The sequence below is a fragment of the Panthera uncia genome, assembly GCF_023721935.1.
Source record: "Panthera uncia isolate 11264 chromosome A3 unlocalized genomic scaffold, Puncia_PCG_1.0 HiC_scaffold_11, whole genome shotgun sequence".
Lineage (NCBI taxonomy): Eukaryota > Metazoa > Chordata > Mammalia > Carnivora > Felidae > Panthera > Panthera uncia.
Genome location: NW_026057578.1, coordinates 82,407,358 through 82,424,554, shown reverse-complemented (window position 1 = coordinate 82,424,554; position 17,197 = coordinate 82,407,358).

Below are 17,197 nucleotides of genomic sequence, written 5' to 3'. Positions count from 1 at the left end.
GAATTGATTTTATGTAGAACAAAGCCAACATATTCATTTACAGTGAGAAATATGACTGCCACGTGGCCTGGAATATTTACTTGAGCATGACCTGTGTGTAGTCACACTGTTGACTACCTGCACCAGAGGCCAAATAGTAACCAGCAGGTTGTGGGGTGATCCCGTAATTCCAACAAGGCGCATCAGTTACATAAGTGGAATATTTAATGCCGTATGGCCAAGACATTCCATGTGTCTGCCTTAAAAAAGAAAACAACAACAACAACAACAAAAAGGAATTGGAATACTCATAGCCTGTTGGCTAAGCCTCCTTTTCCTCTAGACAGCAATTAGATGCTGGGAAGAATATCATCTACCCTTCAATGCTGCTGTGAAGGATAGAGATAACACACATCTAGCACAGTGTCTGCTGCATTATAAAAAATGCTGATAAAATGATGATTATTTTAACCTTGTGACAGGGCTTTTGTGTCCAACCAAGTACTCTTCTTCACTTCTGAATGATATTTTCTTTCTTTCTTCTATTGCAGAAGTATTAATGATAATTGTAGATATTTACAAAATTCAGAAATGCATCAAAAAAATAAAATAATAAGTATAATCTACACAGAAAAAAACTCTTATTAATATTTTGGTATTTAATTTCCCCTTAAATGTGGCTCCATTTGAAATGCCATTCTCTAAGATGGAAGGACAGAACTTATTTGATGCCAATAAAAGTGACTCTATATTCACCCCTTGTATGGGATCTGACCTAGTTCATCTGATCCACATAAGAGTTTTTTGAAATTCAATTCTACCTGCTCTGCCTCTGGCCAAGAAAAATAAAAATGAGAAATAAAATTTCTGGATTGAGTCTTTAAATCACACTGAGCCAAGTTAGGTAAGGAGCAGACCAGAAGTAACTTGTAAGAAAAAAATTACTGGTGTTGTTATTTGCAGTATAATTCCTGGTAGCCTGAATTTCAGATCCGTAGACCCAGAGTAAAGGTAGGGAAGGAGTTGGGGGAGGGTAAAAGGAGGTGGGGAATGGAAAAGAGGACAGGGGAGGTGTTTAGCTTTCATTTGCAAGCGTGATACCCGCTGCTTTGTTTATGGATTTGATGCTATTCATACAGTCTTTGCAATATTAATTTTTAATTTATGATGCTCATTAGGAGACACTTAAAACAGAACAATTATCATTTATCTTGATATATTATTTACTAGGACTGACTGTCATGGTTAGGGGCCCATGATTAGTGAGAGGGGGATCGAGAAGAGCTTCTAAAAGTGCTGGGGTAAAAGAATAGGAGCTTAGGAAGCAGTTGTCAAAACCCAAGGCCCAAAGTTCTGATGTCAAAGTGAAAGCCACACAATCCCTAATCAAGACTCAGGAGGCCCCCTCCAAGACAAGCCTGGAACAGTACTTAATGAAACTGCAGGATTATATTAATGAGACTCTCTGTTAGGCCACCAGCTCATCAATTATTCATCCAGCTGCATTCCTGATACTTTGCTGTCTTCCTCCTCTTTTTGCGTTGGTGTGATTACTTTTTTTAACCCTCAATTTCCTTACCTGGAGTGTAAACAGAGACTTCTGTTCTGTAGTTTCCTTTGCTTCTGCTCAAACAGCATCTCTTTTCAATACTCATCCGGGATATCACACACGATAATGGAGGCCTACTAGAGAGGGAAGTCTAACTTCTGAGTCTCAGGGAACTAGGGCACCCCTGACTTTGTGCTTCCCTAATACTCTGGGCTTATTTTTGACAGTGTGCTCATCCCACTGTGTTCTGATCATCTATTTGTGTGAGACTCTTCCCCACAAATCTGTGAATTCCTAGAGAACGGAGCCTAAGTTGTATTTGTCTTTGTATTTTCAATTCCCAACATGATGCTTAACAGATGACATTGAATGAGTGAGTGAATGCATGCATGAATGAATGAGTTGTGGGTGTTTGGTTACGCCTCATATTCAGCCTGTCTCTTTATAATCAAGCAGACTGTGAGGTGGAGGCCTGAGTACTACCTGCATGTTTCACAGGAAAATAAACGAAAGCAAACCTTGCATTTACAATCTGGGTCATGTAGATGAAGATGTGTCTATGGGCTTGAGGCAAAGCACCCAAGTCTGTGTGGTACTCAGTTCTACATAAGCTTATTAATTTCTTTTAGAAATTACTTATTAAAATTGGATATAATTTTAGGAACAAATTGTGTTTTACTAGGACTGACTGTCATGGTCTGGATGGCCATGTGATTGTGAGGAGGATTTCAATGAGCTTTCACAATAAACACCCAAGAGGCTGGAGTGGGCTTTGAAGCAGGACAGAGGCCAAGGGCTAGAACTTATTCCCAGAGTCTGTTATTTGTTTCACTCACTCAAGGTCAACAGGAAAACCAAGGAAGCCAGTTTCTACTCCTCAGGAGGTAGAATGCTGGAGGCTGTGATGCTGAGCACAGTCATTCCCTCATGCAGTAAGGACTAGAAGTACTTCCCTTTTGTCCTGGACAGGTAGGGTGAGGGACAAGTGGTCCAGCTGGAAGTGGTACTATCTGGAAGGCAGGTTGACAAAACAAGGGAAAGGCAGAGGTGGGTGTGAGGAAATGCTTTGATATTCTGCCCCCACCAGTTGTAATACTCAAATACCCAGGTCAGCTGGCAGATAGGATCATGCCTCACTGCCTCAGCCACACTGTCTGCAACGTGTCTGTACTTTGCCACCAAATAACCTCTCCAAATGCCATTTTCATCATGTCACATCAAGAATCTGCAATGGCCTTCTTATAAAAAAAATAAAATAAATAAAATAAACCCAGAAAAACAAATGCTAGAAAAAAGAGCAAGGTTCCAAATTCTCTGAAAGAATAAAAAGAAATGAGAAGACATGGATATAAATCTTCAGCTTGTCAAGGTAAATAGATCGCAAATCTGAAGGCAAGTAGTGACTTTGGCCAAATGGATTCTAATTTGTTACATCTCAACTAGTCACTATTCTGTAGAGTCATATTTAGAGAAATATTGTCTGGAAGTTCTCTCCATGGATTTCTAAATTGGGTCTTCTTATCAGTGTGCCAGGCTGAGAATGGGTTATGGGTGTGCTTCGGCTATTGTTTTTCCTCCTCCTTGAGGCATCTGGTGGGGTCCTCAGATGGGTGGCCCTGGACTAAGAGAAACCTTACGCATTTTTCCTTAGTTCATGGATTTGAAGATGTACATCTTTTTTCCTCATTTAACATTTCTGAAATTCAAGTGTTTTTCCTTATCAATATATTGCAATCGCTTTTGGCCAGGTGGCAGTGATGAGGTAGTTGTGATAATCTGCACATAAACTTAATGAGGTAGTTTTCATAGTCTGCATATAGCTTGACTAAACTCGGTTGCAGCTGTTTACATTGTCCTAACTTTAACTGAACGACGTCCATCGTTGTACTGCTTACGTTGGGTCGAGTTTCCCTCAAAGTGTCTTCAAAAACATACATTATGGTTCGACATCGAAACAAAAAAGTTATTGTGTGAACAGAAAGGCATGGAAACAGAGACGTGGATGTAAATGTGATATTGTTGGAGGAAAGTACGTCATAGGAAGGATGAATAATCCAGTGCTTTATGAGTTTGAGGAAAGGAAGATTCCCATCAAAGATGAAGCTAGTCAGAATCCAAGCTCTGCTATTAAAGGTGGGAGAAATTATTTTTTTCTTTCTTAGTGGTACATAAAGTAGTGGTATCTCTTTTGATGGCTAGATTTTTAGCTTCTAACCATTTCTCTGTTTGCCATGATATGAACCACATCGGGAAAAATGGCTTTAAGCTCTTGCCTGGATCTTTGGTTTTCCTGCAGTCAAACTTTCTGGTAAAGATATAATTTCAATTCAACTTAACAACTTTAAAATTATTAGACTGGAAGTATTGATTGTATTCAGAAAGAGTAAACTTGGAATTAATTTACCCTTTGTTGTATGTTAACTTACATCTAATTTCAGTTTAGCTTTACATGATAAAGATGGAATCAGACTGTGGGCCCTTAGAGCAGACTAAGCTCAGGGAATTTACACAAGCAGTGGGCACTGGGTCCAGCATTGTCATTCCCATTGGGGACAGTGGGAAGCACTCAGAGAGTTAGAGGCAATAGGTTCTTTCTGTAGATCTGTGATATCTGTGTGACACAGCCCACACTGACTGCCTGTAATTAAACAGAATACAACCTTCCTTATTTTTGAAGGTGTAATTAGAGGCTGGTCTCCAGCTATCATTGGCCTCTTCATCAAAACAAAGTGGATCGTTCTGAAAAGAAAACTCCAGGATATGATTTACAAAATAAAATCATTTTGCATAGAAATTATTTGAGATAATTTAGTTCTGGTCTTTTATTTTTACAAATGAGTAATCTAGAGCTCAGAGTAAGTGGCCACCTGGAATCTCACAGTTTGCTCAGGGTAGTAACGGGCCTTCTGCCCCTGATGGGTGTCCTGCTACCATCACACATATGGGTCTCGCAAGGCAAAATTTCATATACACAAAATGTAGAACTATTTGTGTCTTTGCTTATGCATAAAACTTTATTACACCTAATTCTTCTATGAAATCTCTGTCCTGTTAGAATTGATGAACATTTATTGAGGTTTTTCACTGGTTAGGGACCTAATCCTGTGTTTAACTGAAGACTCTGTTCCAGAAGACTTTCCTCCTAAGTAATCGTAACCTTGGTGTTTTTCACCCTCTAATCTCTATTCTTATATCTATTTTCCCAACAAAAATACAGAAACCTGGAAAGATGGAAACCTGGAAAAATGTTACAGTCTCTCCTGGCTTTAAAAATGCATCAACATGACTCCAACCAAGATGGTAGAGACGGGGAGAGAAAGTAGCAAAAGTCTTTACCTCTGCTTCCTACTCCCCTTCCTCCAGTGGAATTGCCAACATTGTTTACAGAGGGCTATTAACCTAATAAATACATTCTGGATGGAATGACCCACCTTTCTGGCTTTAGGATATGGCTTTTAAGGTTTATGAAAAAGAATTGAGAGGGCTTGTCAATATAACCTTAGTATCCAACAAAACGAGATCTACCCTCCTTTTTTTTTTTTTTTAATGTTTTACTGCAGATGGGTCTTCAAAACCAAAACTGAAAGGAAGTTACTCATTGTGTGTATTTGTACATTTATGAGTGCATATGACATAACATGTGTGTGTACACACATTACACACCTCTGCATTTAATATAACATAGATTTTTATTCCCTCACAAGGCATCTTGAAGTCTAAAGATAAGACCATTATCTGGTATTTCCACAAAAGTCTGAATTAAGTGTACCGTTTCTCTATATAGAACCTTACATTTCCTTAGATAGTTGTTCTAAGAAGTAACTTCATCTTGGTTGTGCAGTTTATCTTGAGCAAGTGTCAAGTATTCTTTTCAAATTAAAAGAACAAAAGTAACAAGGAATTTTACAATAAGCAAAGAAGATAAGAGGGAAAAAGGAAAAAGAAGAACTCTTTCCCAGAATCAAATAAATGGGATATGATATAATAATCCAAGGGCCTTTGAAAATCGCATCTGAAAACCTGGTACCTGGATAGGTGACACATGATGAATATTGCACTGAAACCTACAGCCTGAGTCACCATAAAAAGAAACAGTGTATATATTATAAATCTATCTCTTGACAACTATAGACAGAGGTTATTAGAGTGAATAATCAATTCCATAAAGAAATGATTATATGTAAAGTTCAATTCAAAATAGAAATTCTTTTACTTGACCTTACATGTTACTATTTTATAACATGAGGAGCTTTGCTATTTTTTTTTCCTCTAAAGCGTCTCTTTGTTGTTTTAAAAGATCTTTGGGAAAATAATTCAAAGAATATGGGAAGCAGTGCTGAGCCATGAAATGTGTATGGGAGTAGAGGTGAGGTGTGATAGTCAGTCCCTATCAGGGACTTAAACGGTAGTCCCTGTGGTGTAGAGCACCACGGCCCATGGTGGGCGCTCCTGGGTCTGTGTGTCCCAAACTGTGAGGGGGCTGGCTAAATTCATTGCTGTCTTTACTTTCAGCTTGAACATTCTGTGCTTCATTTGCTCATCTTGCATTGTAAAACCTATCTGGAAGCTTTAACATGAATGAGGTAGGAAACAGCTGTTGGATCGTAAGAACAAATTTTAGTTAAAAAATGTGAATTTTTTCCCTTTGGAAAATCCCTTTCTAGTCTCAATTACCAGCACATACACTTGCTGAGAAACCAAATTTGTCAATCCTTATTTCCAATTGCTAGCAGGGCATCATATTTTCAGAACGCCGTTTGTGATCATTCCCCCTCAATACAGTGAAACATCAGACTTGGATGTCAGCCTAGGCTTTCTTCTCTTAGCCCTCATGTCTTAGTCATTTAAAGAACAATGCTTTTGAGTAACAGAGTTACTTGTTCCTCCTGATTTCTTTTTCTTACAAAATTCAGTTTCCTGGGCGGCTTCTAGGGGGAAAATTCAATCATGAGATGTACTGTAGAAGAGGGCACCATGCTACTTTTAATATTAGCCCCTTTTAATCTGGGTAAGGTCATCGAACTTTTCTGATTTTTGCCTAGGGAGAACTTTCCCCTTATTTTGTAATTGACTTTGTCCCCTTTTTCATTTATTTCCCTGTCTCCTGGTTGTAGCATCTTCTCCCCGGAGTCTCAGGTTAGAAGTTTTCCCTTTTGTGAAACCATGACAGGTGCCTAATTGAATGATGAATGTCCCTTTATTACTCTGTAATTGAACTGCCAGCTTTTTGATTGGTTTGTAGAGATGCTCCCCCCCCCAATCAGGCACTGCAGGGGGCTTGGTAGTTGGCAGTCTGGTCCTACACTCCATCTGTCTAATCCCATCTAGCCCCCACTTGCTTTTTGGGGGGTGGTAATAGAGGTAGGGAGTGAGGGGGAGGGGAGTCATAATAAATTATGCTAATTTGATGTGGCTCTGACAATGAGAAGATCGTATTGTTCCATGCATCTTGGGGGTAAATGCTTCAAGACATTTTGTCGTCATGGGTGCCTAGCCTGACAGGACCACGATGAAGATTAATGGGCCTCACCTGAGTGACAGAACAGGGGATTGTGGGGAAGAGAGGGTCATTCATCATACTCTGACAGGTGTCATTCAATCCGACAGCAGCTCCACCGTCACCCGGCTAGCAGTTCCATTTTTCTGCCAGTTAAGCAAGGAGTTTAATAACATCCCCAGAATTAAAACTCATTCTTTGTAGCAGGTCTGACAGCTGAAAATAAGAAAATCAATTCTTCACATGTTATAGCACAGTTAACTGACTGGGGCTTTGACTCTAATTTAGTCTTTGGGCTGCATTTCAAGCAAAGAGCTTTTTGTAAGACATCATCTATTAAAATTTATCCACAGCGCTAACTTTGGTGGTGTTGTTATTGTGGGCACATTAAAGATTCAGGCTTTCAAAGCCAGTGTCCTTTACTCACTGCGTGCTGAAATGTATCCCTGCAGTAGCCGGGTCTCTTCTGCTTCATCCTCATTAGCAATGTTTACTGCTTCTCTCTTCATTAATATTGATCCCCTCCCCAATTACCGGCAACAACAAGACAGACACTAATTTGAAACATTTGGTATCATTAAACTGTTTGGATTTCAGGTTTCAGGGATCTTGGAAGGCAGAGAAGGTGGTTCAAAGATAAGAAAGGGAGTTACACTTTGGGGCTGTAGGGTTACCTGATGAATGATGACATTCTAGGTTGGTGAGTGTGGCAGACTGCAAAACATGGCTCTGGGTTCCTTTGGTCCCTCTTCTCATCGGGAGGAGGGGTGTATTTGTCCACCTCCATGGATCTGGGCTGTTCCAGACTGTCACTGGTTTTGACCAATGGAGTATAGTGATGCTGTAGAACTTTGGAGAGTGGGGCTCAAAAGATCTACGTCTTCTTTCACTAGTTGTGAAAGCTAGCCACCACATAAGATGTCAGTTCACCATGCTGTGAGGAAGCCCAAACTAGCTACATGGAGAAAGGGAGACTACAAGGAAATCCACTGAGGCACCAGACATGTGCATGAAGAATTTTTGGAACTTGCAATCTTTTCTTAGCAGCCAGCTGGATGCAGCCACCTAGAAGCCATCTTGGACATTCTGGCCCCAGCTGATGCCACCTGTATGGAACAGAAGAACTGCTCTACTGAGCACCGTCCAAATTTCCAGCCCACAGAATTGTGACCAAATAAAATGGTTGTAGTTAAAAGCCATTAAGTTTTGGGATAGTTTGTTAGATAGTAATAGAGAGATGAAATAGAGAAGGTGAAATATTGGGGCACGGTGCAAGGGACTTGGGTACATAGCTGTTTTCTATAACACAGATGTAGAATTGTTCTGGCTTTGGGGGCAACATTTTTCCCCTCAAAGCCTCCTTGGTTTGAGTAGCTTTGCCTTCTTATACTGTGCACTCCCTCTACAGCCCTCTTCTCTGTCCTAGGACAGGACAGTTTGTTTTAGTGCATTTTCCTGAGTTGAGAGAAGTTGTGTAATTGGCTGAAGAGGACTTGTCACATATATTTCTATGCTTCTTAGTTCCATCATTTTCATTTTATACATCTAGGATGAAAGAAGGTATCTTTGAACAATAAATTATGAAATTGAGTACTTAATCCGTGGCATAGTACTAAGCATGATTAAAGGGTTGTGAATTATATACAGTGATTAAGTTAGCCAGATTATTGATCAACTTTGCGGGGTGCCATATACACAAAGTACATATAGATAAGATAATTATTTTCTTGCGAATCATCTAATTTGGTTCTCAACAGTAATCAGATTAGCTGAAGACATTGGTCAAATAATCTGTTGGGGAACCAAAACAGAAAAATAATCATATCTTTATTGCTTTCAAAGAGCTAGACACCATAACAGCAACTTTTTTGGATTTCTGAGTTGTAAAGAACTGGGACAAAAATGTGATGTGGGGGATAGCTGTCTGTTTAAAGAGAAATCCTGTAGAGACACATGCTAAAAGAACACAGAGAGGGCTTGCAATCGCTGTTTTGGATTTTCCAAATTCACATACCATGTCTATTTATTATAGCAGAAGAACATCTGAAGCTTGGGAAGAAGAGTTGAATTTAGGGAGCAGTAGCATCTCGAGAAAGGTCTTAAGCCCATGGTTAATTCCAGGGAAGGAAATAAAACTGAGTATCACCATGGCAATTTTTATTATAATACTTTGCACAGTAGAACTTTTCCTTTTCTTAATACCATCCTTCAAAACAAACATCTGAAAGTCAGAATTGGGCTCATGATACAATGTCTTTGAAACCAGTAAAGATTACTTGGCTGAGGAGTCTTAAAATGAGGCCACTATGGCTGAATAATGTTGTTATGACCTTGAGTGGACCGTCTGCATTGGCATTGGCTTCTTAAGAATGCTTGCTGTCCTTAATTTCAAACTGCCCCCAAAACTCACATGCCTGTTCAGAGTTAGTATCTCTCAATGATCATACACTTACAGTCTAACCAGGTGATTTCAAGGCATCTCCTCAAGCATCTGCCATGGGTATTTTGTTTTGTTGTTTTGTTGTTGTTGATTGTTTTTTCTGTTTCAGGTTTTGCTTCTCCACTTCAACACTGATATGATAAAGAGGCCCCAGCCTAATACCCGACCCTTAGTATTAAATAGTGGATCCCCTAGCGTTCATTATGTCCTTCTACTGGGCCTGAAAAACAAGTATTGACTACAAAAACAAACTTTTGGTGCCTAGAATGTTAAGTTCTTTTTAGAGCATCTGGGATGATGATTGAATACAAAGTATACGATATTAATAGCTCATAAGCTAGCAGATCCTGACACATACCAAGTGCTCAAGAAATGATTGTAAATAAATATGAACAAGCCAATTCATGATTATCAGCTGCTTGCTGCCTGTTGAAGGTAGGAATTTATATAATATGCAAGAGGCACATTTGCTAACCTCTAAAGATGCAGTTGAGACTAGCAAGGCAGTTTTGCATATGGACCAGCCATATCTGAGAGATAGAAAGATTAGTTTATTAAAATCCACTACCCTGAATCTATGAATGTTTTCAATCACAACAAAGTAGCAGACCTGACCATCCAGATGATATGTTGGAGGTAGAACTTTGGATTAAGAATCTGAAAACTTGGATTCTAGTCATGTAGGCTCTGCCACTTAGGAGGTAACTTTGGACAAGTCACCTCACATGTCTAAACACCATTTTGTTGTACGTATAAAACTGAATCAATGTCTAGTCCTCCTGCCTAGCATTGGTTTTATGAAGATCATCTTATGTGATATATATTACAACAGTCAACCCTGTGCCCACTACCCTCACCATCTTGCTGTCCCCAAATCAGTAAGTTGAAACCTGTTTAAATATTTTTATATTGTGACTCTAACTCCAAACATTATATGTTTAAAAACCTTTAAGGTGGTCATCCAAGAGCTTCTGAATTATACAAGTAGTTATATCAAAACTTGTTTTTTGTTTTTGTTTTTTTGCTAGCCCAGACAAACTTTCTGCAAGAACACCTATTCAGGGGTATCTTTACATCTGGTACAGGTGCTTCTCAACAATAGAACACAAAATATACTCTTGGGTTTTGTAAATGATATAACACAACGTTTATGGAAGCAGCAGCTGTGCCAAGGAAGTCATCATTTCTTGGGAACAGAAGATGAAGAAGAAGGAAATTGAAGAAGAATGAAAAAAAGGAGGAAGAAAGGAGAGACAGGCACCTCATCATCAAAGGCGAAGATGGCATGAAATCCGACAGTTTTGAGCAAAACTCAAAACCTGGGCATGACACACGTGCATGCGAAAACCGCAAGAGCTCTGATGGCCTTCTTTTTGCTGGGTTGAGGAGGGAAAAGAAAACAAAACTACCCCACCGTAAAGATCCAAACAGGCCAGCAGTACTGGCATGACAGTTCCTACAGCGTGACATGCCGTTTCCACTCAGGGAAGCTCCAGCCAGGGAGCAGCATTCCAGTGGGTGGGTCTGATGTCAGGGAGGTGGATTCCATCCGACTTACAGCTGCACCAAAGGCTGACTTTGGCAGCAATTCCTGGGCTGTAATTTTATAAACAGTCTTTTCTTTCCAAACTTCCAATGTGAATTTAGACCTCAGCACAGATTCCGCCTCACATCTTTATTTTGTGTCATCACATTCTAATCCGATGACAAACAGTTGGTCTGAGATTTCAGTATATTACTATATTAGTGCAATTTATGTCCTGTGTGGAAGTTGATGATGTGTCAAGGCTATATTGTGGACTCGTCTGGATTCTAATCCAGTACCTAAAAGGATAGCATTGCTGTGGTGGATCACAGTGGCACTTTGTCATGAAACCAATGGTTAATGTGTGGTGCTGGTGCCAGGAGTCCTTGGCAGCAATGTTAATTACATTTTCCCCAAAGTGGGCCAAAGATCTGCAATTTACCTTTGAACAATCGTCATTATAATTTAGCGTGTCATTATACCATTTCTGCTTGACATTATTTATAGAAATATCATTTTAAAATTTACACTCTACCTTAAATAAGTGAGATCTATAGAATGGAGTGGATCCAGCTGAGGAAGGGAGAGGGTGACTACTTAGGTTAGGGGGCCAGGGCTGCCACTGCCTAGCCAGGTTGACAGTGGCTTGATTCTCCCTGCTTAGCAAGAGATGTGGTGCGGGATGGGAAACCAGTTAGCCAAGTGTGTTCTCATTCCAGGTCTGCGTCAGTTGTTTCATTAAAAGAAATTTCCACAACTTGAAAGCAGTCTTGTAGCACATCCCAGAAGAAGTAGACCTGAAATAGATGAGCTCACGAAGAATAGAAAGTAAATCAATTTCCATTTTCACAAGCCCGAGTCTGCTCATTTTCAGAGGGGACAAATCATGCAGAAAATAGTGCCAAATTACTCATGGTTTAATGACAATTTCACAGAAAAGACAACTGATCTCCCATGTTGTTATGCTCAGGACTATGTCCGGATAGAGGTGCTTTAGACCTGGATTGGGCCATCAGAACAAGGACGAAATGCCTCAGTGACCAAAGTCTCACTCCTTTCTTTGTGGCTTGGTGTGTGGATGTAAACAAGATGCTCTTCCCTGGGCAGCTGCGGAGTTCCTCTGCAGCGCTGCATGGGTTTGTCGTGTCTCCTTTTGGCTGGCCTTTTATCCTTGCTGAGATAAAAGAGATCAAACATTGTCATGTGATATTAACATAAAGTAACTTCTTGGCAAACTGTTCACATGGTAGCCTCTGGTTTACAAGTTTCCTTTGCTAGATCAACAGTTACTTTTTTGAGGTGTGATTATATGGGGCCAGGGAGGGACTATTTACTAATTTTGTTGCACTATTTTAAGACTTTTAAAAGGAACAAGAGAAGATGATTAAACCTTTAATCATGAGGCTTGACCTCGGTTTTCTCATAACGTTTAATAGGCAGATGTTGACTTATCGGGCTATTTATTTCTTTGTTATTTAGGATATGAAGTCAGTGGAATGTCATCAGAAGAAGTATGGAATAATAGTACATTTTCTACAAGTATATATCAATTTTATATCTGATTGGTCTTGCCATTATAAAGATTTTCTGTTTTGTCCACCAGAAGAAAGTTGGCTTATAAAGCTCTAAACAGCAGTGTCCAGGAGAAATGTATCACGAGACATACAGATATTAGCCACATTTAAAAAAAAGTAAGAAGGGAGTGAAAATAATTCCAATAATACATTTTCTTTAACCCAGTATATCTAAGATATTATTTTAATGTATACAAAATCATACAAAACATCGCTGATATATTGCACATTCATTTTTTTTTCATACTATGTCTTGGAAATCCAGTATGTGAAAAACATCTCAATTTAGACTAGGTAAATTTCACGTGTTCAATAGCCAGATGTGACTAGTGGCTACCATATTAGATAGCATAGACCTAGACCCAGTATGATTACCTCAATAGTTTTTAAAGTGTCTTTGTAATACTAATGTGCACCTCTAAGATTTTGGAGTATTCAGAAACAGTCTAGCCTATAGATGCTGTTGATTTTATCTGAACGATTTCAGTTTCTCAAGGCAAAGAATAAGTGCATATGAAGTGTTTATCAGCAAGATTTCTTCTTAGCCACCTTTTTTTTTCAACAACAAAGATGCTAGTAGCCCGTAGTGAAACATAAATATTACACCATTATTCCTCCTTTCAATGACGTGACAGAAACGTGTACCAAACAAGGGAAAAAAATGTTTACCAAGCAAGGAAAAACCAAGTAGTTACAGAACATACTTTTTATCACTTCAGTCAAAATCATACTATTTTCTTAACTAGGCAAAGTCACATGATAAGTAAACTTGAGATCAAATTTCAGGATGTTAGAGACCCCTTGGCTTAGGAAAAATTCTAGAAGCAGAAAGGTAAGGAGGTGCTGATGTGGACTTGAGGTAGAACACTTCCATGGAAGTAAATGCTCATTAGGGCTGCAGCTGAAATATGAGTTGAGCCTATCCCACTCAGGGACAGTGATGCCCACATTAAGTCCACTTTGTCCTTGACTCTTCAGAAAGGCTGAGACAGATACCTCCTACAGCTGGTCTTAGGCTCATGAATTATATTCATTATCTCCCTGCTCATTCTAGAGTTTCTGTATTCTCAGCCAAGTAATGAGCTGGCTTGTTGGAGGCCCCCTATCTTCCTTTCTGAGGGGTCTAGCCCTTGGTTGCCTTACCTTTGTCAGGTTGTAATTGCTACAGTTGTCCTTTTACACTGTTCTTCCAGTCATGACAGTACAAAGAGGTGCCCTGTGAGTCTCCCAAACTCCATATACACTTCTCACTGCCTGTATTAGGAAGCAGCGACACTAGCTCCTCATGGCAAATCCAGTCAATTACTCTTGTCATTCTGGTAAACCCTTTCATTGCCAGCTGGTTCACCAGTATGAGGAGCCCAACATGATTAAGCAGTGATCATAGCTTTATGTTTAGAGAACTCCTTACTATGTCCTTACGTGAAAGCATTCCTCACACTCCCACCCCACCCCCTACTGGGACCTCAAACCTCTAATTCAACAAAATCTCAAATTCCATAGGTGGGTCACCGGGAGACTGTGCATCTCTGTATTCTAGCTACTGGGGTACAGCACCATGTGTCAGATGTAGGGTTTTTACATTCACTACATCCTGGAGCATAGCAACCCTATCGGTTGGGAAGCCTGAGCTGGCACCCTAGTGGAAATCTTAATGGGATGTTCCAATGTTCTATCAAGCCAACTGCTTTCAGCTGATACCATGTATGGCAGCTCCAATGGATCCTATGCTCCCATGTTCGTGTGCTCATTGTTACATCTTCTTTATTGAATAATGACCAGCATTGATCAAATAGTCACCCAATAAATGCAAATTCATTATTTTGGTTAGTGAATGAAGTTATATGTTACTTTGAGAGGTTATAATATGAGACTGTGACCTTGTCAGGGTGATCAAAATGGCTTCCCTGAGGAGTATACCATTTGAAAGGTGTTTATAAGTTAACTAGGTGAAGAGAAGTAGGAGCAGTGGTCCAGGAAGAGGGAAAAGTACGTATGAGCATTGCATGCCCAAGAAAATGAAAGAAGGTCTCCTGATTTTGGGTTGTATTTGAGGGTGGATGGTGTGAGAAAAGGATGGAGAGATAGGGAAAACCATGAAAGGGCCTTATAGGTCACATGAAAGAGTTTTTATTTTATCTTAAGTGGAGTGGAAAGCCATTGAAGCACAGTGTGTATGAGGGCTTGCATGTATGAAGTAGGAGGTGGAGATAGAGCATCAATTTTGCAAATTGTCTTTACAAAGCCCACCCTGGCTGTGTACAGAGAAGGCATCAGAAAGGACCAGAGAGAGAATACAAGTAGATCCACTAGTAGGCCCCTGAGTGTCCAGAGGGGAGCTGATGGTAGCTTGGCTGATAGAAAGCTTTCAATAAATTATTGTTGCTAGAGTTGTTGTTGCCATCCCATAAAGTAGAGAACAGGCTTGTGTTGGTAGGGAAGCGTAAACTTCTTTGGGATTTATGCGGCTTCTTTGCTTTTTCAGGAGTGAACGCATCCCATGAAGGCATAGATGGGAGAGAGGCAGAGGCATGGCACACACATATCAGTGCTGCTCAGCTGGCACCTCTGCTGATTTTTAAAGTCTGTGACTTGGGCTCAAAGCACTGCTTTATTAATGTGGTGCTGCCCACAGCTGAGTTGCCTTATCCACAGTAGAGAACTGGATGAAGATGGGGTGACTTGGGTAAACACAGGAGTGGAAAGGGGAGAGTCAGCCTGAAGGTTCTCCCCTTTAATTTCTGATCTTTTACCTTTCCATGGGTCTCAGGATTTAAAATAGCTGCCTTGTTTTAGATCTGTTACTAAAACTACAGATGGTGAATCACTAGCCACACCAGGCTAGTCTGGGTCATGAAGTCCACTCTTCCCAAATACAGTCCTCCACTTACCTCCTTTCTGCAGCAATATACTCACTTCTTAGAATCCAAATCAGCTCATGAGTCACTTCTCCAGAAAGTCTTGTCTTCCCTGCTCACCCCATCCAGACTGGTTTGCTGCTTCTCCCGTTTGTTCCCAGAGTCCTTTCTGCTTACCTCCTTCACTGCCTCTCTGCACTAGATGCTCTGATCATATCTCACTCTCTCAAGTCTGGCTCTGGTGACAGGCATGCCATTCATTTTTGTATCCTTGGCATGGTGCCAGAAATTTAAGTATAGCCATGAATGAATGGTTGAACAAGGAGTGGATAAAGGTAAATATCATCTGCATTTAGGTAAAACGCAGATGGATAGGATTTAATCATAGTCAGATGAGAGGAGAAGGCTCGTTTGGGGAAGGGCAGCAAGGTTGGTCTGGTGTGCGGGTGATGGGATAGTTACGTAGATGTTTCATATCTTTCCTGCCCCTTCACAGAATCATCCTCTCTTTCTGCTGGGTCCACTCCATCTCATCTTCTAACACCTCAGGCTGTGTTTATGATATTCCTCAGTCTGGGTCTGGGGTGGGGTAAGTAGGCTTAGAGTTGAGAGACAAGGGCTAGTGGGACGGTAGAGAGGTGAGGTCCTGTCCCTCCATGATGGGGTCAGCCTTGCTGATCGCAGGTGAGAATCATACCAATGGATATCAAAATTGAAATTAGTTAAACAATTAATTGTTAGCCAGTTGCTTTAAGAATAACTTTTAAAAACTCAAGTTCTTTTCCTCCTCAAATTGGTGTCTCTGTATACAGTACTAGGACAAAATGTAAAGAAGAAAGAGCAACTGAGGTGATAACACATGGGCCTTTCAATTCTGAGCTCTGCTCCTTCCTACCTCAGGAGTCTTGAACAAGCGCCTAGACATCAGGGAACCTCAATTTCTTTGTCTGTGATTGGAGATAATGCTCATTCTTTCTAATAGAGTTGATGTGAAGATGAAATGAAATAATTACTGTTTAGCACAAAGTCTAGCACATGGTACACATGGGAGAATGTTAGCCAGAGCTATTATAATGGATTAACTTGCACTACACACAACTGTATGTTTTAAATAGTTCCATTTGCCCAGTAGTTTTACCCATGAATCTTTCCAGTACAAGGATCATTTTCATGCATAGATTTTGCAAGTTATCCTGAATACTTATTATCAAAATTCATCAGATAAATATAAAATTGAGTATATCTTAGACTAGGATCTTCATTTTGCTCCAATTTATTTTATCTTTTTAATTCAGGGAAAATATACTACACTTCTTTATCCTTTGGGATTAATCAAAACTGCACTTGTCCAATTTATTCAACTCTGAGTCGTTCTCAGTAGCACTATCTCAACTGGGAGATGTGCAATTAGTATAACTTTACCTCTTTTCACTTTATCCAATATGCCTAAACTTAACAACTCAGGGGAGCCATGTTCCTGTCAGGTGGGTAGGACAACCACTGTTTTAGCTCTTGGCAAATACGGACATCTTTTTCAGGAAGAATGGAAATTGGGTAAAATAAATCACATACCTGTAATGACATTTACAGATATTATTAGCTTTTCTGAATGTGGTCCATTTAGGGTCCAGACTAAAGGCAACTTACTGTGCTAGAGGGAGCATAAGATCAGGGATCTGGATTACCTGTTAAATCCTTTCTAGCTGTGTGACCTTGCACAAGTCACCTAATCTTCTCACATTTTATTCTATTAAATGAGGCTAAAATAAACCCTC